The sequence below is a fragment of the Hypanus sabinus genome, chromosome 5, assembly GCF_030144855.1.
Source record: "Hypanus sabinus isolate sHypSab1 chromosome 5, sHypSab1.hap1, whole genome shotgun sequence".
Lineage (NCBI taxonomy): Eukaryota > Metazoa > Chordata > Chondrichthyes > Myliobatiformes > Dasyatidae > Hypanus > Hypanus sabinus.
In genome coordinates, this window is record NC_082710.1 from 145841006 (window position 1) to 145859142 (window position 18137).

Below are 18137 nucleotides of genomic sequence, written 5' to 3' on the forward strand. Positions count from 1 at the left end.
GGAGAAAATCTTTGAGCTGGCTCATTAATCATTATGAGGCAAATTAAACAACCGCAGTAAACGGGAACACTAGCCTTGGCAATACCTTAGCAACCAACAACCCAGCAACAAGTGTAATGACACACCTGCACAGGTGAGCTGGCGAGCGTGCAGCAGCTGCGACAGTGGCTCAAATGCACGAGGGCTGCCTAATGAAGGTACCATAAGTGCAATCCCAAGGTGGCCACACACGTCCCGTGTGGGGAACGGGGGAGCAGATTCAGTCATGCACAGGCAAGGCATTGAGCAGGAAAAGTGTAAGGACATAGAGAGGAGCCCATCCCCCTGACCATTGGTCCTCCAGTAACCCAGACTATGCCCCCTCTGCTCGTTCCCTCACAGTGGTACAGACCAACACAGCTCTCGAAGGTCTCTCTCACTATGTTTAAAGGCAGCGGATATGTTGACATTCAACCTGGGTACAAGCAGGAATAGTAATCTATTATACTTCAGTCGATGTTCATTCAACTATTACATGGTGCCACAACAGGCCATTCAGCCCCTTCTATCTGTGCCAGTATATTTACGATCTGAGCCTTCCCAGCCCAGACCTCTGCCTCTCCTTCTACCACTCTCTCCCTCGTGTGCTCATCAGCCTTCCCTGTAACATTTGCAGCCAGTGGCAATATACAATTAAGACTGAAACTTATGCGCATTGTTACATATGTTAATCAAAGTCAACATTACTTAACAATAAAGTATTAAGGCAGTTTGACACTGATGGGTTCGTTGTGGGTAGTCAGACCGTCACTGAGGGATAACCAGAAATTTGGTCACACATTTAGTGGCATGATGTTTGAAATCCAACAAGCACTGAGCTCAGTGCAGCAACAGCTCCTTCCTCAAGAAGTACAAAAAAGCTGGATGAACTCAGCAGGTCGGGTAGCATCCATTGAAAGGAGTATTCAACGTTTCGGGTTGAAACCCTTCGTCAGGGCTAAAGAAGGAGGGGGCGGGGCCCTATAAAGAAGGTGGGGGGAGGGTGGAAAACCAATCAGAGGAAAGATCAAGGGGTGGGGGAGGGGAAGCAGGGAGGGGATAGGCAGGAGAGGTGAAGAAGGAATCTAAGGGGAAAGCACTATGGGTAGTAGAAGAAGGCAGAGTCATGAGAGGTGAAAGGCAGCTAGAAGAGGAGGCAGAGCGAAAGTGGGATGGAGAAAGGGAGGAAGAGGGAATTACCAGAAGTTGGAGAAATCGATGTTCATACCAAGGGGCTGGAGACTACCCAGACGGTATATGAGATGTTGTTCCTCCAACCGAAGTTTGGCCTCATCATGGCAGTAGAGGAGGCCATGTGTGCACATATCCGAATGGGAATGTGAAGGAGAGTTGAAGTGGGTGGCAACCGGGAGATCCTGTCTGTAGTGGCGGATGGAGTGTAGGTGCTCGACGAAGTGGTCCCCCAACCTGCATCGGGTCCCTCTCATTCCCATTCAAATATGTCCACACATGGCCTCCTCTACTGCCATGATGAGGCCAAACTTCGGTTGGAGGAACAACATCTCATCTACCATCTGGGTAGTCTCCAGCCCCTTGGTATGAACATCGAATTCTCCAACTTCTGGTAATTCCCTCCCCCTCCCTTCCTCCATCCCACCTTCACTCTCTCCTCTTCTAGCTGCCTTTCACCTCTCATGACTCCGCCTTCTTCGACTACCCATAGTGCTTTCCCCTTAGATTCCTTCTTCACCTCCGCTGCCTATCTCCTCCCTTCTTCCCCCCCCCCCACCCCTTGATCTTGATTCTTGATCCTCTGATTGGTTTTCCACCCTCCTTCTTTAGTCCTGACAAAGGGTCTCGACCCAAAACATTGACTGCTTCTTTCAACAGATGCTGCCCGACCTGCTGAGTTCATCCAGCTTTTTAGTATGCCTTGACTTGACCACAGCATCTGCAGTGTACTTTGTGTTTACCGGTCCTTCCTCATTCACTCTCAGCTCCAAGAATACAGAGCAACAGCAGGAAATTTCACTTGCTCCTGGCATTGAGTATCTTTATAATTTGCCTCTATACACAGTGACGCTGAGTCTTATGTAACATTTTTGATCTTTCAACAGATCCTTACAGCACAGTGCACTCTGCGAGCAGCCCAGTGTGATCCAGCTCTTTAGTTTCCCCTCCAGTTTCCCCTCCCAAAAGGCTTATGCCTCTGTTGTCACCTCACAGTAACATCTCAGTATACAAACCTCACTGCACCTCGCCCGCGCCAGTCACGTGCTTCATTGAAGTCCAATTGCTTCCTTACACAGGAAGCAGCCAATCAGAGCCCAGCCGGTGGTCACAGACAGTACTTTACCACAGACATATGATAGTTTAGTGCAACCACTCGAGTCAGTAAGATATTCCCCAAGGTGGTTGTCTATTGGTAGGTCTTCAGGGGGCTGTGGGGATCGACCTGGGATCTACTTATGCTGGTGCAGGGTGGGCTTCCAGACCTCACAATCCTGCCTCCTTTGTCACTCGCTGATTGCCACAGGACTTAATCCAGGACATAAATAGAGAACGCCTGTGTGTGACTTTGTTTAAGGTGGGGAGGCTGATGCATAGGCAGGCACCACAGATCAGGGTCAGGGTCCAGTGGCATGGAGTGCAGGGCATATGGGAACCCTTCACCATTGCAGCCTTCCTCTATCATCACTGTCCTTGTGCCAGCTCCACAGTTGAGGTTTTGCTGGATCACGTATTGTCAGGAACCTCCCCCTTGACTTACTGCCATGGGTGACCCTAGCAGGTGCTAAGTAGCAGATGGCTGATCTCTAAATGGTATCACTCTCAGGCCCTCTGGAACTCAAAAACCTCTCCACCACGGCAAGGTGTAGAGCCAGCGCTGACAGCACAGCATTGCCCCGGGCAGAACCACACCCACCCCCAGTCTTGGGATTACTGTTTGGCTCTTCTTAAATAGTTGGGCTATCATGCAGAAGTTGTAAATGACACCAGGAGGCCTAATTTGGAGTATTGTACAACAGAGAAAGTTTACAAGGACTTTGCTGGGACTTGAAGATGTGAGTTACAGGAAAAGGTTGAATAGGTTAGGACTTTCATCCCTGGAGTGTAAGAAACTGAAGAAAGATTTCATAGAGGTAATCAAAATTATGAGTGGTATAGATAGGGTAAAAGCAAATAGGCTTATTCCACTGAGGTTGAGTGAGATGAGAATTAGAGGTTATAGGTTAAGGGTGAAAGGTGAAATACATAAGGGGAACCTGAGGGAGAACTTCTACACAACAAGGCATGAGTGTGGAATAAGATGTAGGTTTGATTGCAACATTTAAGAGGAGTTTGGATCAGTATGTGGATGAGTGGGGTATGGGGTGGGGAGGGGAGGCTATGATGCAGGTGTGAGTCGATGGGCAAAGCAGACTAATAGTTTGGCATTGACTTGTTGGGCTGAAAAGCCTGTTTCTGTGCTGTCATGCTCCATCATTCTATGACTTTATAACTCTAAACAGAATTAAATCATCCTTTAACCCATCCAGCGGCAGTGATTCAGCGAATATCTAACTTAATGGGAAACAGCTTCCACACACAGAATCCTCTTTGCACAGCTCCAGAGTACAAGAGCAGACTTTTGTACGTAAGGGCTTGGAGCAAGCATTGAACCTACATCCTTCCATTTCGGGTAAGAAAATTGCCCACTGAACCACAGCAACTACAGCAGCTGTTTCTGCCTCTCTCCAGATGTCCCATTCCAGAAGGCAGCAACTTCAGAGAGGCGTCAGAAAGCTTTGAGGAGGCTTGACCCAAAAGCAGAGCAGCAGAGACAATTTAGCGGCAAACAATAACTTTACTCCTCCAGGAGGACCACAACCTTGTCACGGTTTGGAAGGGATCACCCATGCCAAACAGGTCAAAGGGTAGAGGCCAGACGAAGAGTGGTACACCAGTCCTCCAGGTTCAGGGCTAACCCTGACTGGTCAAACAAAAATGTTATGGAAACAGCAATCGAGTACCCTTCTACATCTGTGTGCAACAGTATTCCTGAGTCTCCACCCGGGATTTTCATGGCTGTCAGTAGTGAAAACCAAGAGGGAGGACCTTCATCACTTCTCTAAATGCCAGTGGGCATAACGGGCAGTAAATAAGTAAGATAACTTTATTAATGGACAGCAAAGTAAGAAGCCAGAAGGGGCCACAAAACAAAGAACAGAAACTAAACACAATAGACAACGCGATAAACTTTAGTCAGGAAGAGTGAAGGCTAGGAGCAACTGGCTGAGGGCAACTAGTTTGATGAGTGAACAAAGACTAGGGAAGAGAACTGGGTTTAAATAGGCTGCAGGTGATGAGTCTGCAACAAGTGGCAGGTGAATCATGCTAGCTGGGTGGAGATTGGGAGGACCCTGCATGTCCAAGCTGGGAAGTGCCAATGGGAGCAAGCCTCACAGTGGAGCTCTGCTTGCCTTCTCATGGGTCAATAATGGAACAGAAAGTTCTCCAGCTCCACAATGCCTTTCAGGATCTCTGTACAGACCAAAGGGCAACACAGCTTCAAAGCTAAGGCAGCAGTTTTGAAGTGCAAGGCAGCCAGCCCAGCCAACATCCTCTGCCACTGTCGGCTCTCACTCGTACTTCTCACACACTTCCAATGAAAATCTAAAGGACCTCTTTAGAGCAGCTTCCCTTAACGCCGCCTTGCAGAGGTTTGCGCTTGATACATCCCGTGAAGCTGTCACTACACTTCCACGCATGACCTCATACATGAACTGTTTGTGTGTTTTTGATTAAGATTCAAAATGGACATCGCCTGTCACACTGGAGGTGGGGGGGATGGGAGCTTTTCTCCTGGATCAGTGGAAAGAGGGAACATAGAGATGGCTCACTGATAGAAGGCTGTCTTGGACTGGATAACCTTCCCTCGTTTGTAATTATATCATTGCAGCTGACAACTCAAGAAAATTAATCATAAAATAATATTTGACATTTAAAGATGATACATAAAGAACAGTTCCAAGTCACCATGGCAACTGGTTGTTGTCATACCCCAGAATTAGGGAGGGGCAGCATAGTAACATAGCAGTTAGCAATATGATATTACAGCGCTAGCAACCCAGGATCAATTCTGCCATTGTCTGTAAGGAGATTGTATGTTCTCCTTATGACTGCCTAGGTTTCCTCCAGGAGCTCTGGTTTCCTCCCACATCCCAGAGACAGATGCATGAGCAGGTTATTTGGACACATGGGTGTAGTTGGGCAGTGCAGCCTCGCTGTGCCTTAAGGGTCCATTCCCTCGCTGTAAGTCTCTGATTAACAGTAAATTCAGAAGCCTGGCTCACAGTCTCTTCGTCAAGATTCATTAATATTATTTCCTGCACACAGGAGTAAAAGAGAACAAAATAATAGTTATCCTCGATCTCATGCAGCACAAAAATGAACACAAAAGATAAAGAACACAATAATAATAGAAAAACGATAGAAAGTATAAATGTATAGATTGATTGTATATTCATAAAGTGGCTCTAGGCTGTAGATAAAGTGACTGACAAGAAATAACGAAGTAGTGGTGGAGGTGATGATCAGCCTTACTGCTTGGGGAACTAACTATTTTTGAGTCTGATGGTCCTGGCGTGGATGCTACGCAGCCTCCTCCCTGATGAGAGTGGTTAACTGCGGGTAGTAGTGGAAGCAGGCAGTTAGGTGGAGTTCAAGAGTCTTTTAGACAGACACGTGAACATGAAGGGAATGAAAGTTGGCTGATGCACAGGGGAGGAATTGGCATCAATATCAACACAATTTCATGTGTCGAATAGCCTGTCCAGTGCTGTACTGGTCTATGCTCCACGAGACTGAATGGAGAGGTATGGATTGGGTCTTTTCCTTCAGCAGGGGTATCGAAAACGAATGGACATAGAGTTACAGATGAGGAAGGGCCGGAGTCACAGAGCATGGAAACAGGCCCTTTGGCCCACTCACCACCCTCTGGGTGAAGTAGTTGTCCGTCAGCTCCCTTTCAAATCTTTCCACTCTTACCTTCAACCTCTGCCCCCCAGGTTTTTGTTCTCCAACTCTGGGGGGATGAAAGACTGTGTGCATTCACCCTCGTGAAGTATAAAGGGAATATGAGAGGATTTTTGTTTAAACACACAGTGGGTGGTTGATGTCTGGAATGCACTGCCAGAGCAGGTGGAGGAGTCGGCTACAGTCAACATATTTAAGGGATTTTCTTTACACAGACACTTGGATAGGAAAGGCCCAGAAAGCTGTGAATCTCATATGAACAAACTGGATTAGTGCAGGTGGGCAAAAGGGTCAGCATGGCATGGCAGGCAGAAGGGCCTTTTCCTGTGCTCTACATTTCTATGACAATGACTTTGACATAGGGGAAAGGATAACAGTGAGCCGACGGTCAGGCTGCCGAGGTGTCAACCAGGGTGTGGTTCTTCATCCGGGACCTCACATATTTCATGAACCGTGGAGACTCACGTGCAAGGACTGTAAATCTTCCAAGGTGGATGAAGCTTTGCCAAAATGTGCAGCGGTGAGGAGAGTGAGAGGCTTCCGGAAAGTCGACAGGCTGATAAACAGGCAGAAGCCTGGCAGATGGAGCTCACTGCAGAGACGTGTGAAGCTATGCACCCTGGGAGGTCTAATATGGAAAGACAGCTTACTATAATTGGCATGAAATTAGAAAGTGCGAATGAGCAGAGGGACCTTGGTGTCTGTAGATGCGATCCTTAAAGGGGTGACAGGACAAGCCGAGGCGGGGGTCCGCAGTATGGTTAGACTGCTCGAGTTTACAAATAGGCCCTCTGAATAAATCAGCAAAGGGAAGGGCTCAGAGGGTCACTGGTCAAGCTGCTGCTGGAATATTGTGGGTAATTCCACACTTTGGGAAGAAGAGCTGCCAAAACTGTGGGGAGAGTACAGAGGAGATTTACTGGAACAGTCCCAAGGAATTGGACTAAAGGCCATCATCATTAAAACAAAAGCATTAGCAATAACCTTGCCGTAGCGATGAAGGAGAAGTTAAGGTGGGCGTCTTAATTGGGCATCTCTGTTGGTCCCTCCACATGAACAACAAACAACCTGCTGGAGGAACTCAGCGGGCCGAGCAGCATCTGCAGGGGGAGGAAGGCTGATCTTTGGCTCAAACCCCTTCATTTTCTCCTATGGATGCTGCTCGAGCCACTGAGTTCCTATCAGTCGCTTCAGATTCCAGCATCCACCGCCTTCGGTGTCCCCATTCCCACACAAAGTTCCATTTGCAACCTTCTCCCACAATTAAAGGAAGTTATCTCAAATGACAGAGAATTCAGCTATTTACAAATCTTCTGACTGCAAACACGCTAAATATACCCTTTGCGTCAAAGATCTGAGCAAACTTTAGCAGAATACTGAGCAGCACTGGCAAACACTCTGGTCCTAAAATACTAAAGTTATAATACAAAATCGGAGAAGGCAAGAAATACTCGACAGGTCAGGTAGCATCCGTGGAGGGAAGCTGTCTTGCTGAGTGTTTCCAGCAGTTTCTATTTTATTTTATTTCTAGCATCTGCAGGTTTTTAATTTTCATTCTCTATACTTACCATATGGAGATCATAATCCACTTATAAACACCTAATGGAGTTATTATTTATTTTACCAAATTCATCTTTATTCAAAATCTATTATCAATCATTTTCAGTTTAAGTAATCTAAGAAAGTTGCACGCTTTCCATCCTAGCTTGTGAGAAATCTTAGAAATGATTGGCTGCTGAACCTGCTTGAAGACAGCACCGGTGGATCTTTGGGATCCTTTTGAACCAATCCTGGCAAAGGAAGAGCCTGTGTGGCATTGTGACCTTCTAGTGCACCTTAGCACAGAGAGATAGCATTAAATAGAGCTCACAGCACACAGAGGCTAAATAGTCCAAGTAGATTATCTTCAGTTATGTGTGAGCTACAACTCAATAATACATATATTTCCAAGTGAAGAGATGGTCATATTAAAATTGGAAAGCATTTAGAAACATTTACAACTATCGGTGCAACCCGTCAGTGTTAAAGCACAGACACCCAAGGGCAAATCCGAGGGCATCAAATTGAAAGCCACAAATTCCAATTATCGGTTAATTGATGGCTTTGTGGCCAAGTTAGTGGATGATACAAGACAGGTGGAGGAGCAAATAGGGTTGAGCAAGCAGGGAGTCTGCAGAATGACTTGGACGGGTTAAGAGAAAAGGGCAACGAAGTGCAGGGAAGTGTATGGTAATACACTTAGGTAAGAGGAATAAAGGCATAGACTATTTTCTAAATGGGAAGAAAACTCGGAAATCAGAAGTGCAAAGGGACTTGGGGGTCCTAGTGCATGATTCCCTAAAGATTAGCTTGCAGTAAGGAAGGCAAGTGCAATGTTATCATTCATTTCCAGAGCACTTGACTGTAGAAGCAAGAATGTAATGCTGAGGCCTTATAAGGCATTGGTCAAACTATATCTGGAGTATTGTGAGCAGTTATGGGCCCATATCTAAGAAAGGATGTCCTGGCACTGGAGAGGGTCCAGAGAGGTTCACAGAATAATTCCAGGAATTAAAGGGTTAATGTATCAGAAGTGTTTAAGGGCTCCAGGCCTTTACTCGCAGGAGTTTAGAATGAGGGGAAATCTCATTGAAATCTACCAAATATCGAAAGGCCTCTCTCGAGTGGACATGGAGAGGATGTTTCCAATTGTGGGAGAATCTAGGACCACAGGGCATTGCTGCAAAATAGAAAGACACCCCTTTAGAACAGGGATGAGGAGGAATTTCTTTAGCTATGGAATTCTCTGGCAGAGATGGCTGTGGACGCCAATTCACTGGGTATATTCAAAGCAGAGGGTGATAGGTTCTTGATTAGTAAGGATGTCGAAGGTTACAGAGAAAAAACAGGAGAATGGAGTAGCGAGGGATAATAAATCAGCAATGATCGAATGGCAGAGCAGACGCAAAGGCTGAATGGTCTAATTTTTCTCCCACGTCTTATGACCTTATTTCTTTACAGATTAAGAGGTTAGTTAATCTGCCACATTGACTTAATGCAACATTGAAGATATGCTTAGCTTTAATGTAATCAATTAATGTAAACACTAGAAAGGTGTAATATTCCTTTAATTCTGCCGTTACTAACTATAACAATGTTTTTGTTATATTTGCATTACTTAAGTTCGCAAATGCTTGCTGTCAACCTAAATCAGTGGTAACCTGAAGACCTAAAGAACTAAAAAGATCACTTCTGCTGGATGGTTTCCTGCTGTGTCCTGAAGCATTCTGTCTAGCTGTGTCATGGTTTGCTATGGCCACAAGCAACTACAGAGAGATATGGACACCAGCCTCCCCTTCATGGACTCTTCTTACACTTCCCATTGCCTCAGGAGGGCAGCCAACATAACCAAAGACCCCACCCACCTCTGACAGTTTCTCTTCTGCCTTCTCTCATCAGGCAGAAGATATAAACACCCGAAAGCACCTCCCATCAGCTTCTATCCTGCTGTTATCAGACTCTCGAATGGACCTCTTGAACATTATGATGGCTTCATGACCTTTCAATCTACCTCGTTATGTTCGTACAGCTTATTGCTTACCTGTGCTGCACATTTTCTGTAGTTGTTACACTTTATTCTGCACTGTTGCTGTTTTAACTTGTTCTACGCAATGGTCTGTGTAACGATTTCTAAGTTCAAAGTAAACATATCGAGAAATTACATATATGTCACCATATACCACCCTGAGATTCCTTTTCTAGCTGGCATTCACAATAAGTACAAAGAAACACAATGAAAACAGCACACACTAAGGTGAATCCATCTCTGTGAACAGTGTGCAGACTTTCCATTGTACTTTTTTAGTTTACTTAGAGATATAACACTTTGGACCAACGAGTCCGCACTGTCCATCTTTTCCACCTCAGGCGACTGAAGAAGTTCAGCATGGGCCCCCAGATCCTCAAGATCTACTACAGGGGCACCATTGAGAGCATCGTGACTGGTTGTATCACCGCCTGGTAAGGGAACTGCACCAACCTTGATCGCTGGGCACTGCAGAGAGTGGTACGGACAGCTCAGCGCATCTGTGGATGTGAACTTCCCTCCACTGAGGACATTTACAGTAGCAGGCACAGAAAGAAGGCCTGGAGGATCATCAGGGACACCAGTCACCCCAACCATAAACTGTTTCAGCTGCTTCCGTCTGACAAACGGTACCACAGCATTAAAGCCAGGACCAACAGGCTATGGGACAGCTTCTTTCTACAAGCCATTAGACTTATAAATTCACATGTCTGTACATTGCAACGGAATCATAACACAAAGATTTTTACTCCCTCACGCTATAGGATGGATGTAAGACTTTAAATAAATTCAATTGAATTCACTCATGTGACCAATTAATCCACTAACCCGTATGTCTTTGGAACGTGGGAGGAAACCGGAGCACCCGGAGGGACCCATGCAGTCACAAGGAGAATGTACAAACTCCTTACAGACAGCGGTGACACTGAGTCCAGGTCACTAGCACTAACTGCTATGCTACCATACCACATCACATGTATCTCGGTACAGGTGATAATAATAAACACCCACTTCAGAACCACAGCAAGTCTCAAAGTGTCACAGGTCATAGAATGGCAACAGCACATAAGAAGGCCATTCGGCCCAGTACTGAATGCACAGAAAGAGGTCCCATGGCCTGTGGTATCATGCCAGCTCCATGTGATTGCAACCCTGCTGCTCCTGTTCCACACTCCCCCTCCTCTCGCCGTGCAAGTCCTTTTCTTCCACCTCTATCCCCAGCAACTTTCTGAACCAACTGTTGAACATAGCTCCCCTCCCGCTCCCTGTCAGTGCATTCCCAACACCAATTCCTTTAGCAAACGGGAGAAGATCTGCAGATGCTGGAAATCCAGGCAACACATACAAAGTGCTGGAGGAACTCAGCAGGCCAGGAAGCACCGATGAAGAGGAAGAATCTGGCCAAGACCCTTCATCAGGACCGGAAAGGAAGGGGAAAGGTCGAGTGGATTAGAAGGGGGCAGGTGATAGGTGAACCCAGGTGTGGGGGAAGATGGATGAGTGCGAGAGGAGTGATGAAATGAGAAGCTGGGAAATGATAGGTGGAAAGGTAGAGGATTGAAGAAGGAATCTTCATTTAAATTTGTTTCTTTGCCTGGCCTGCTGGCATCAATGAACTGTGCCTATATATCCTAGATCCTGTGCCCCATTTGGAATTGTGCCCTCTAGTTTACACTGCCTCATCCTATTTTCACACCAAAGCATAACAACTCACGCTTCCAAACATTAATTTTCACTGACACCCTATCCCCTTATTTGACCAACTTTATTTTCATTTCTCTGACCATCACCTCTTCACTGAGGTGGCTGCATCGGCAAATTTCACAAACTGTGCCCTTCACACGCAATCTACATGTTCATGAAAACAGGAACTTTACTCTACCCATTCCTCTGGTCTGAAAAAACAAGCATTCACCAAAGGGTTTCCTGTCAATTTGTTCCTCTCACTGCTACAGGTGTTGATGACGAGCTTACTGTACAGCATTTTATTAAATCTCTTTTGAAACTCTATCTATATGTCATTGATATCTTTCCAAGTGACTGCTAATCCTGGCCCTAATCATCATCTATTAAACTTCCTTCATCACTAAGATTAGAAGAAATGGCTTGTAGTAACTCATGTCTCTTCAGACACCATTCTCAGCACTCAAGCTTCTACCCCAGAGAGGGAAGTCCAATAAATAATGGAATGACCTTTGGAGTTTCAGTTAACTGGGAGAAGATCCCCTCGAACAATGCACAAGGTGCTGGAGGAGACCAATGGGTCAGGCAGCATCAGTGGCAGGAAATGGACATTTGACCCTTCAGGCTGAAAAGAAAGAGGGGGGAGGTTAGCCGGCATAAGGCTTGGGAGAGCAAGAGCTGTGGGCTAATGGGTGTGTCCAGGATGGGGGTGTAGGAAGGTGAGGGCAGGTGGGAGAGTGGGAATGGTGTGAGTAGCTGGAATGTGATAAGTGGAAGAGCCAAAGGGTTGAAAAAGATGAAATCTGGTAGATAAAGATTACCTTTTTATTTGCTGCATGTATATTGAAATATTGAAACATTGATATGTGCCATTTGCACAAATCTAATCAGCGAGGTTTGTGCTGGGCAGCCCACAAGAGTCGCCACACTTGTGATGCCAATACAGCATGCCCGCAACACACTAAAGCTAACTGTACACCTTTGATCTGTGGGAGGAAACCAGAGCAGCTGGAGGAAACCCAAACGATCGTGGAGAAAATGTAGTAACTCCTTAGAAGCAGCTAACCACAATGCTACTGTGTCACCCTGGAGTGGACAGTGGGCTGTGGAATAAATGGAATGACTTGAGGAGGGGAACTGGTGGGTGGAATGATTGAGAGGGGAAAGAGATGGGATGATGGGGAGAAAAAAGGGGATTGGTTATTAGAAGTTAGAGAAATTAATGCTCATGCCATCACCTTGGAGACTAGCAGACGGATTAATGGGTGCTGTTCCTCTAATCTGTGTTACCTGTGGATCAGACAGGAGATTTTGTGGGACTCTCATCAGTGAAGGTGACCTGTGTGAATGTTAGCCTCGATTGGAGATCTCCAAGCAAGCGAGCTATTCACCAAAATGGTGCTTTGACTCAACCAGGCAGTCAATGATAAAACCCTGTTTTGATTTGCACTTTCCTCAGGCGCAGATCAGGTTTTAAAAGAGAAGTTGAAGCAAAGTCAGGTACTATCCATATGGCCAGTGAGGACAGCTGATGTGTGAGGGAAGGGTAGAGGTAAGTGACGCAAAGCTCCAGGAACCTGTCTAATCATGGTAGTTTAGTGTTCAAGGTCCATACTGCTGTAGATATAATGATCTATAGATGAACAGTGGAGACTATCCTAACAGGATGTATCACAGCCTGGTATGCCCTGGAAAGGAAAAGTTTACAGAAGGTGGTGGATACAGACCGGTCCATCATAGGCGAAGCCCTCTCCATCATTGAGCACATCTACCAAGGAGTGCTTCCACAGGACAGCACCATCTATCATCAAAGACCCCCAACATTATTCTCTCTTCTGACTACCACCATCGGGCAGGAAGTTAAGTCCCACACCACCCCAGGTTCACGAACATTTATTACCCTACAACAATCAGGCTCCTGCACCAGTGGGGATAACTTCAGTCGCCACAACTCTGAACTGATTCCACAGCCTACAGATACACTTTCAAAGACTCTATAATACATGTTCTCAGTATTTATTTGTTTATTTGTATTTGCACTATTTGTCTTGTTTTGAATATGTGTTGTCAGTCTTTGTTTATGTATAGTTTTCAAAAATAGTATTGTATATCTTTATTTTCTTGTGAATCTCAATGTAGTATATGGTGACTTATAAGTACTTTGATAATAAGACTTTAAGACCATAAGACATAGGAGCAGAATTAGGCTATTTGGCCCATCAAGTCTGTCCCGCCATTCCATCACAGGGGATTTATTATCCCTCTCAAACCCATTATCCTGTTTTCTTCCCGTAACCTCTGGCACCCTGACTAATCAAAAACCTATCAACGTCCGCTGTAAATATCCTCAATGAATTGGCCGATACAACCGTCTGTGGCAATGAATTCCACAGCTCTAGCTGACCCTCTAGCTAAACAAATTCTTCCTCATCTCTGTTCTAAATGAATGTCCCTCTATTCTGAGGCTCTGCCCTCTGGTCCTAGATGCATCCACTATAGGAAACATACTCTCCAGATCCACGCTATCTAGGCCTTTCAATAATCGAGAGGTTTCAATGAAATCTTCTCCATTTCTTCTAAGCTCCAGCAAGTACAGGCCCCAAGGCGTTAGACACTTGTCATGCATTAACCCTTTCATTCACAGGATCATTCTCATGAACCTCCTGTGGACCTTCTCAAATGCCAGCACATCCTTTCTTAAGACAATGAGCCTAAAACAGCTTAAAGTATTCCGTTTCATCTGAACAATGCCTTATAAAGCTTCAACATTACATCCTTGCTCTTATATTTTAGCCCTCTTGAAAATAATGCTAACATTGCATTTGCCTTCCTCACCACTGACTCAACTTGCAAGTTAACCTTTAGGAAATCCTGCATGAGGTCCCTTTGTACCTCAGATTTTTGAATATTCTCCCCATTTAGAAAATAGTCTATGCTTTTATTCCTTCTATCAAAATGCATGGCCATACACATCCCAACACTGTATTCCATCTGACACTTCTTTGTCCATTGACCTAATCTATCCAAGTCATTTGAAGACACCCTGCTTCCTCAACATTACCTGCCCCCCCACCTACTTTTGTATCATCCACAAAACTGGCCACAAAGCAATCAATTCCGACGTCCAAATGATTGACCTAAACATGAAAAGAAGTGGTCCCACACTGACCCCTGCAGAACACCATTAATCGCTGTCAGCCAATCAGAATAGCTCCCATTCATTCCTACTCTTTTCCTCCTGCCAGTTTGGCAAGCTTCCACCCATGCTAGCATCTTTCCTGTGATACCATAGACTCTTGCTAAACAGACTCATGTGCAGCACCTTCTCAAAGGCCTTCTGAAAATCCAAATAAACAACATCCACTGACTCTCCTTTGTTTATCCTGCCTGTTATTTCCTCAAAGAATGCTAACAGATTTGTCAGGCAAGATTTCCCTGAAGGAAACCATGCTGACTTTGGCCTATTTTATGTAACTCCAAGCACTCCGAAACTGCATCTATAATAATGAACTCCAATATCTTCCCATTCCCAAACTACTGTACTGAAATCAGGTTAATTGGTCTTTCTTCTGTATCCCTCTCTTCTTAAAGAGTGGAGTGACATTAACAATTTTCCATTTCTCAGGAACTATTCCAGAAGCTAATGATACTTGAAAGATCATTACTAATGCCTACAGAATCTCTTCAGAGCCCTCTTTCAGAACCCTGGAGTATAGTCCATTTGGTCCAGATGACTTACCTACTCTCAGACATTTCAGCTTCTCAAGAACCTTCTCCCCAGTAAGAGCAACTACATTCAATTCTGCCCCCTTGAATTCTCGAATTTCTGACATACTGCTAGTGTCTTCCACAGTGAAGACTGACACAAAATACTTATCAAGTCCATCTGCCGTTGCTTTGTTCCCCCATTACTACCTCTCCAGTGGTCTGAAATTCACTCAGACCTCTCTTTTTATATACATGAAAAAACTTATCTTCTTTTATATTATTAGCAAGCTTATGTTCATATTTCATCTTTTTTTTTCTCCTAGCTATTTTAGTTGCCTTCTGCTGGTGTTTAAAAGCTTCCTAATCCTCTAACTTCCCACTAATTTTTGCAATTTATATACCCTCTCTTTTGCTTTTATGTTGCCTTTGACTTTCCTTGTCAGCCCAGTGGGCTCAACCACAGGCTGCTCTCAAAAGCCATCTCATAGATATTCTACAGGTTCCCTCTCTTGGGATCCAGTGCCAACCTGACTGTCTCAATGTACCTGCATATTGAAATCCCCCATGATTATCATAACATTGTCCTCTTGACATGAGTTTTCTATCTCCAGTTATAATTTATATCCCACATCTTGACTACTATTCAAAGGCCTGTATATAGCTCCCATTGCGAGTCTTTTTACTCTTGTGAATTCTTAACCATATCCACAAGAACTCAACATCTTCGGATCCTATGTTACCTCTTACTAACAATTTGATTTCATTTTTTACCAATCGAGCCATCTCTGCCTGCCTGTCCTTACAATACAACGTGATTCCTTGGATGTTAAGCTCCCAATGATGACCTTCTTTCAGCCATGACTCAGTAATGCCCATGTCACACCTGCCAATCTGTAACTGTGTGACAAAATCATCTATCTTAGTCCAAACACTGTGTGCATTCAAATATGATACCTTCAGTCCTGTATTCATCCCCCATTTCAATTTTCCCTCAATATTACACTTCAACTCATCCCACTGACTGCAATTTTGCCCTGTCATCTGCTTATCCTCCCTCACAGTCTCATCACACACTACATCTTAGAAAACTAGAAGGCTATGGGTAAGCCTAGTAATTTCTAAGGTAGGGACATGTTCAGCACAACTTTGTGGGCTGAAGGGCCTGTATTGTGCTGTAGGTTTTCTATGTTTCTGTGTTTCTGTCTACTTGTATACCAACTGTCCCATCCTCAGACATACCAGTCCTGTTCCCATCTCCCTGCCAAATTAGTTTAAACCCTACCCAACAACTCTAGCAAACCTGCTCTCAAGGATATTGGTTCCCCCTCAAGTTCAGGTGCAACCCATATTTTTGTACAAACACCATAGAAAGTATTCTTCTAGGGTGCATCACAACCGGGTATGGAAGTTGTCCTGTCCAAGACTGGAAGAAGCTGCAGAAGGTCGTGAACATAGCCCAGCACATCACACAAACCAATCTTCCATCCTTGGACTCACTTTACACCACACGTTGTCAGAGCAGTGCTGCCAGGATAATCAAGGACAAGACTCACCCAGCCAACACACTTTTTGTTCCACTTCCCTCCAGGAGAAGGTTCAGGAGCATGAAGATTTGTACGGTCAGATTTGGGAACAGCTTCATTCCAACTGTGATAAGACTGCTGAACGGATCCTGACCTAGATCTGGGCCATACCTTCTAAATATCTGCACCTGACTTGCAACACCTTACTTTCCCTTTTCTATTTTCTAATTATGATTTATAATTTAATTTTTTATTATATTTACTTTGATTTGTACTTCAGGGAGCACGAAGCGCAGAATCAAATATCACTGTGATGATTGTACGCTCTAGTATCAATTGTTTGGTGACAATAAGGTAAAGTTCATACATTCCCCAGAACAGATCCCAATGATTCAAAAATCAGAAACCCTGCCCCGAGTCAGTTCCTTAGCCACTCATTCATCTGTACTATCATCCTATAGCTTCCCTGACCAGCACACGGCACCAGCAGTAATCCAGAGATTACTACCTTGGAGGTCCTGCTGTTCAGCCTCTTCCCTAATTCTCTGTACACACTGCACAGGACCTCTTCCACCTTTCTACCTATGTCATTGGTGCCAACGTGCACCACGGTCTCTGGCCAATCACCTTCCCTCTTGAGGATATTCTGCAGCCACTCTGAGACGTCCTTGACCCTAGCACCTGGGAGGCAACACACCGTCCTGGCATCTCTTTCACAGCCACAGAATTTACTGTCTGTCTGCCTAACTATCGACCCTCCTATCACTATCGCTGCACCTGAATTTACCCTTCCCTGCTGACCCTAGAGCCAGCCACTGCCTGTCCACTGCTGCTGTGCCCTGACAGGTCATTCACCCCCCCCCCCATCCCCCCTGCCCCCTGCCCCCAGCAGTATCCAGTGGTTTATACTTGATGATGAGGGGAATGGCCACAGGTGAACTTTGCTCTCCTTACTTCTCCCAGTGGTCACCTTCTTCAGTCTGAAACCTGCACTCTGGGTGAGACCACTTCATTAGAAGTCTCATCTACGAGGTTTTCAGACACCCAGATATCCTGAGTGCATGCAGCTTCAGTTCTATGACAATGTCAGTCAGGACCTGAAATCCGATGCACTTCCAGCAGATGTAGTCATCTGAGAGACCATTAAGTACCCCACAATCCCACATTTTACAGGAGGAGCATTCAACTGCCTACATTTGTTATATCTTTGGCTTTAACCTCTTAAGCATAAGTTCTACAATCAACTAAGTGATCCCAAATGTCTCTACACTCTTAGCCTCTGCCGGTTCTCACACAAACTGTTGAGCCAAAGCCTGACACTCTAAAGCTGGCCCACTCCAACAAAGGCTGCTCTGCCTACACCTCGCTTCTTTTTATTGAACCTTGCTAAGTTACTAATAAGCCAAGCACTTTTTAAACCTTTTTAAACCTGTTGCGTAAAGTCCACAAGGAACTATCTCCAACTCACTCCACGATCTCCTGCTTGACAGATAAGTCCTGACAGACCCTGGTCACTCTTTTAAGCTTGTCACATAAGGGCCACAAGGAACTGTCTCCAACTAACTCCACAATCTCCCAGTGGCAGACAAATAAATTTACCTTGACTTTGCTACAGAACTTGGACCATAGCTGCCTCAGAGATGAAGCATTGAAAGTTGTAG

The 18137-nt window shown here is 45.1% G+C and overlaps 1 protein-coding gene across 5 annotated transcripts in view; it reads right to left on the reverse strand.

Moving 5' to 3' along the window:
• The window catches only part of fgf14 (fibroblast growth factor 14), a 510234-nt gene that overhangs the window by 434020 nt on the left and 58077 nt on the right, over window positions 1-18137 (reverse strand). The window lies entirely within an intron of this gene.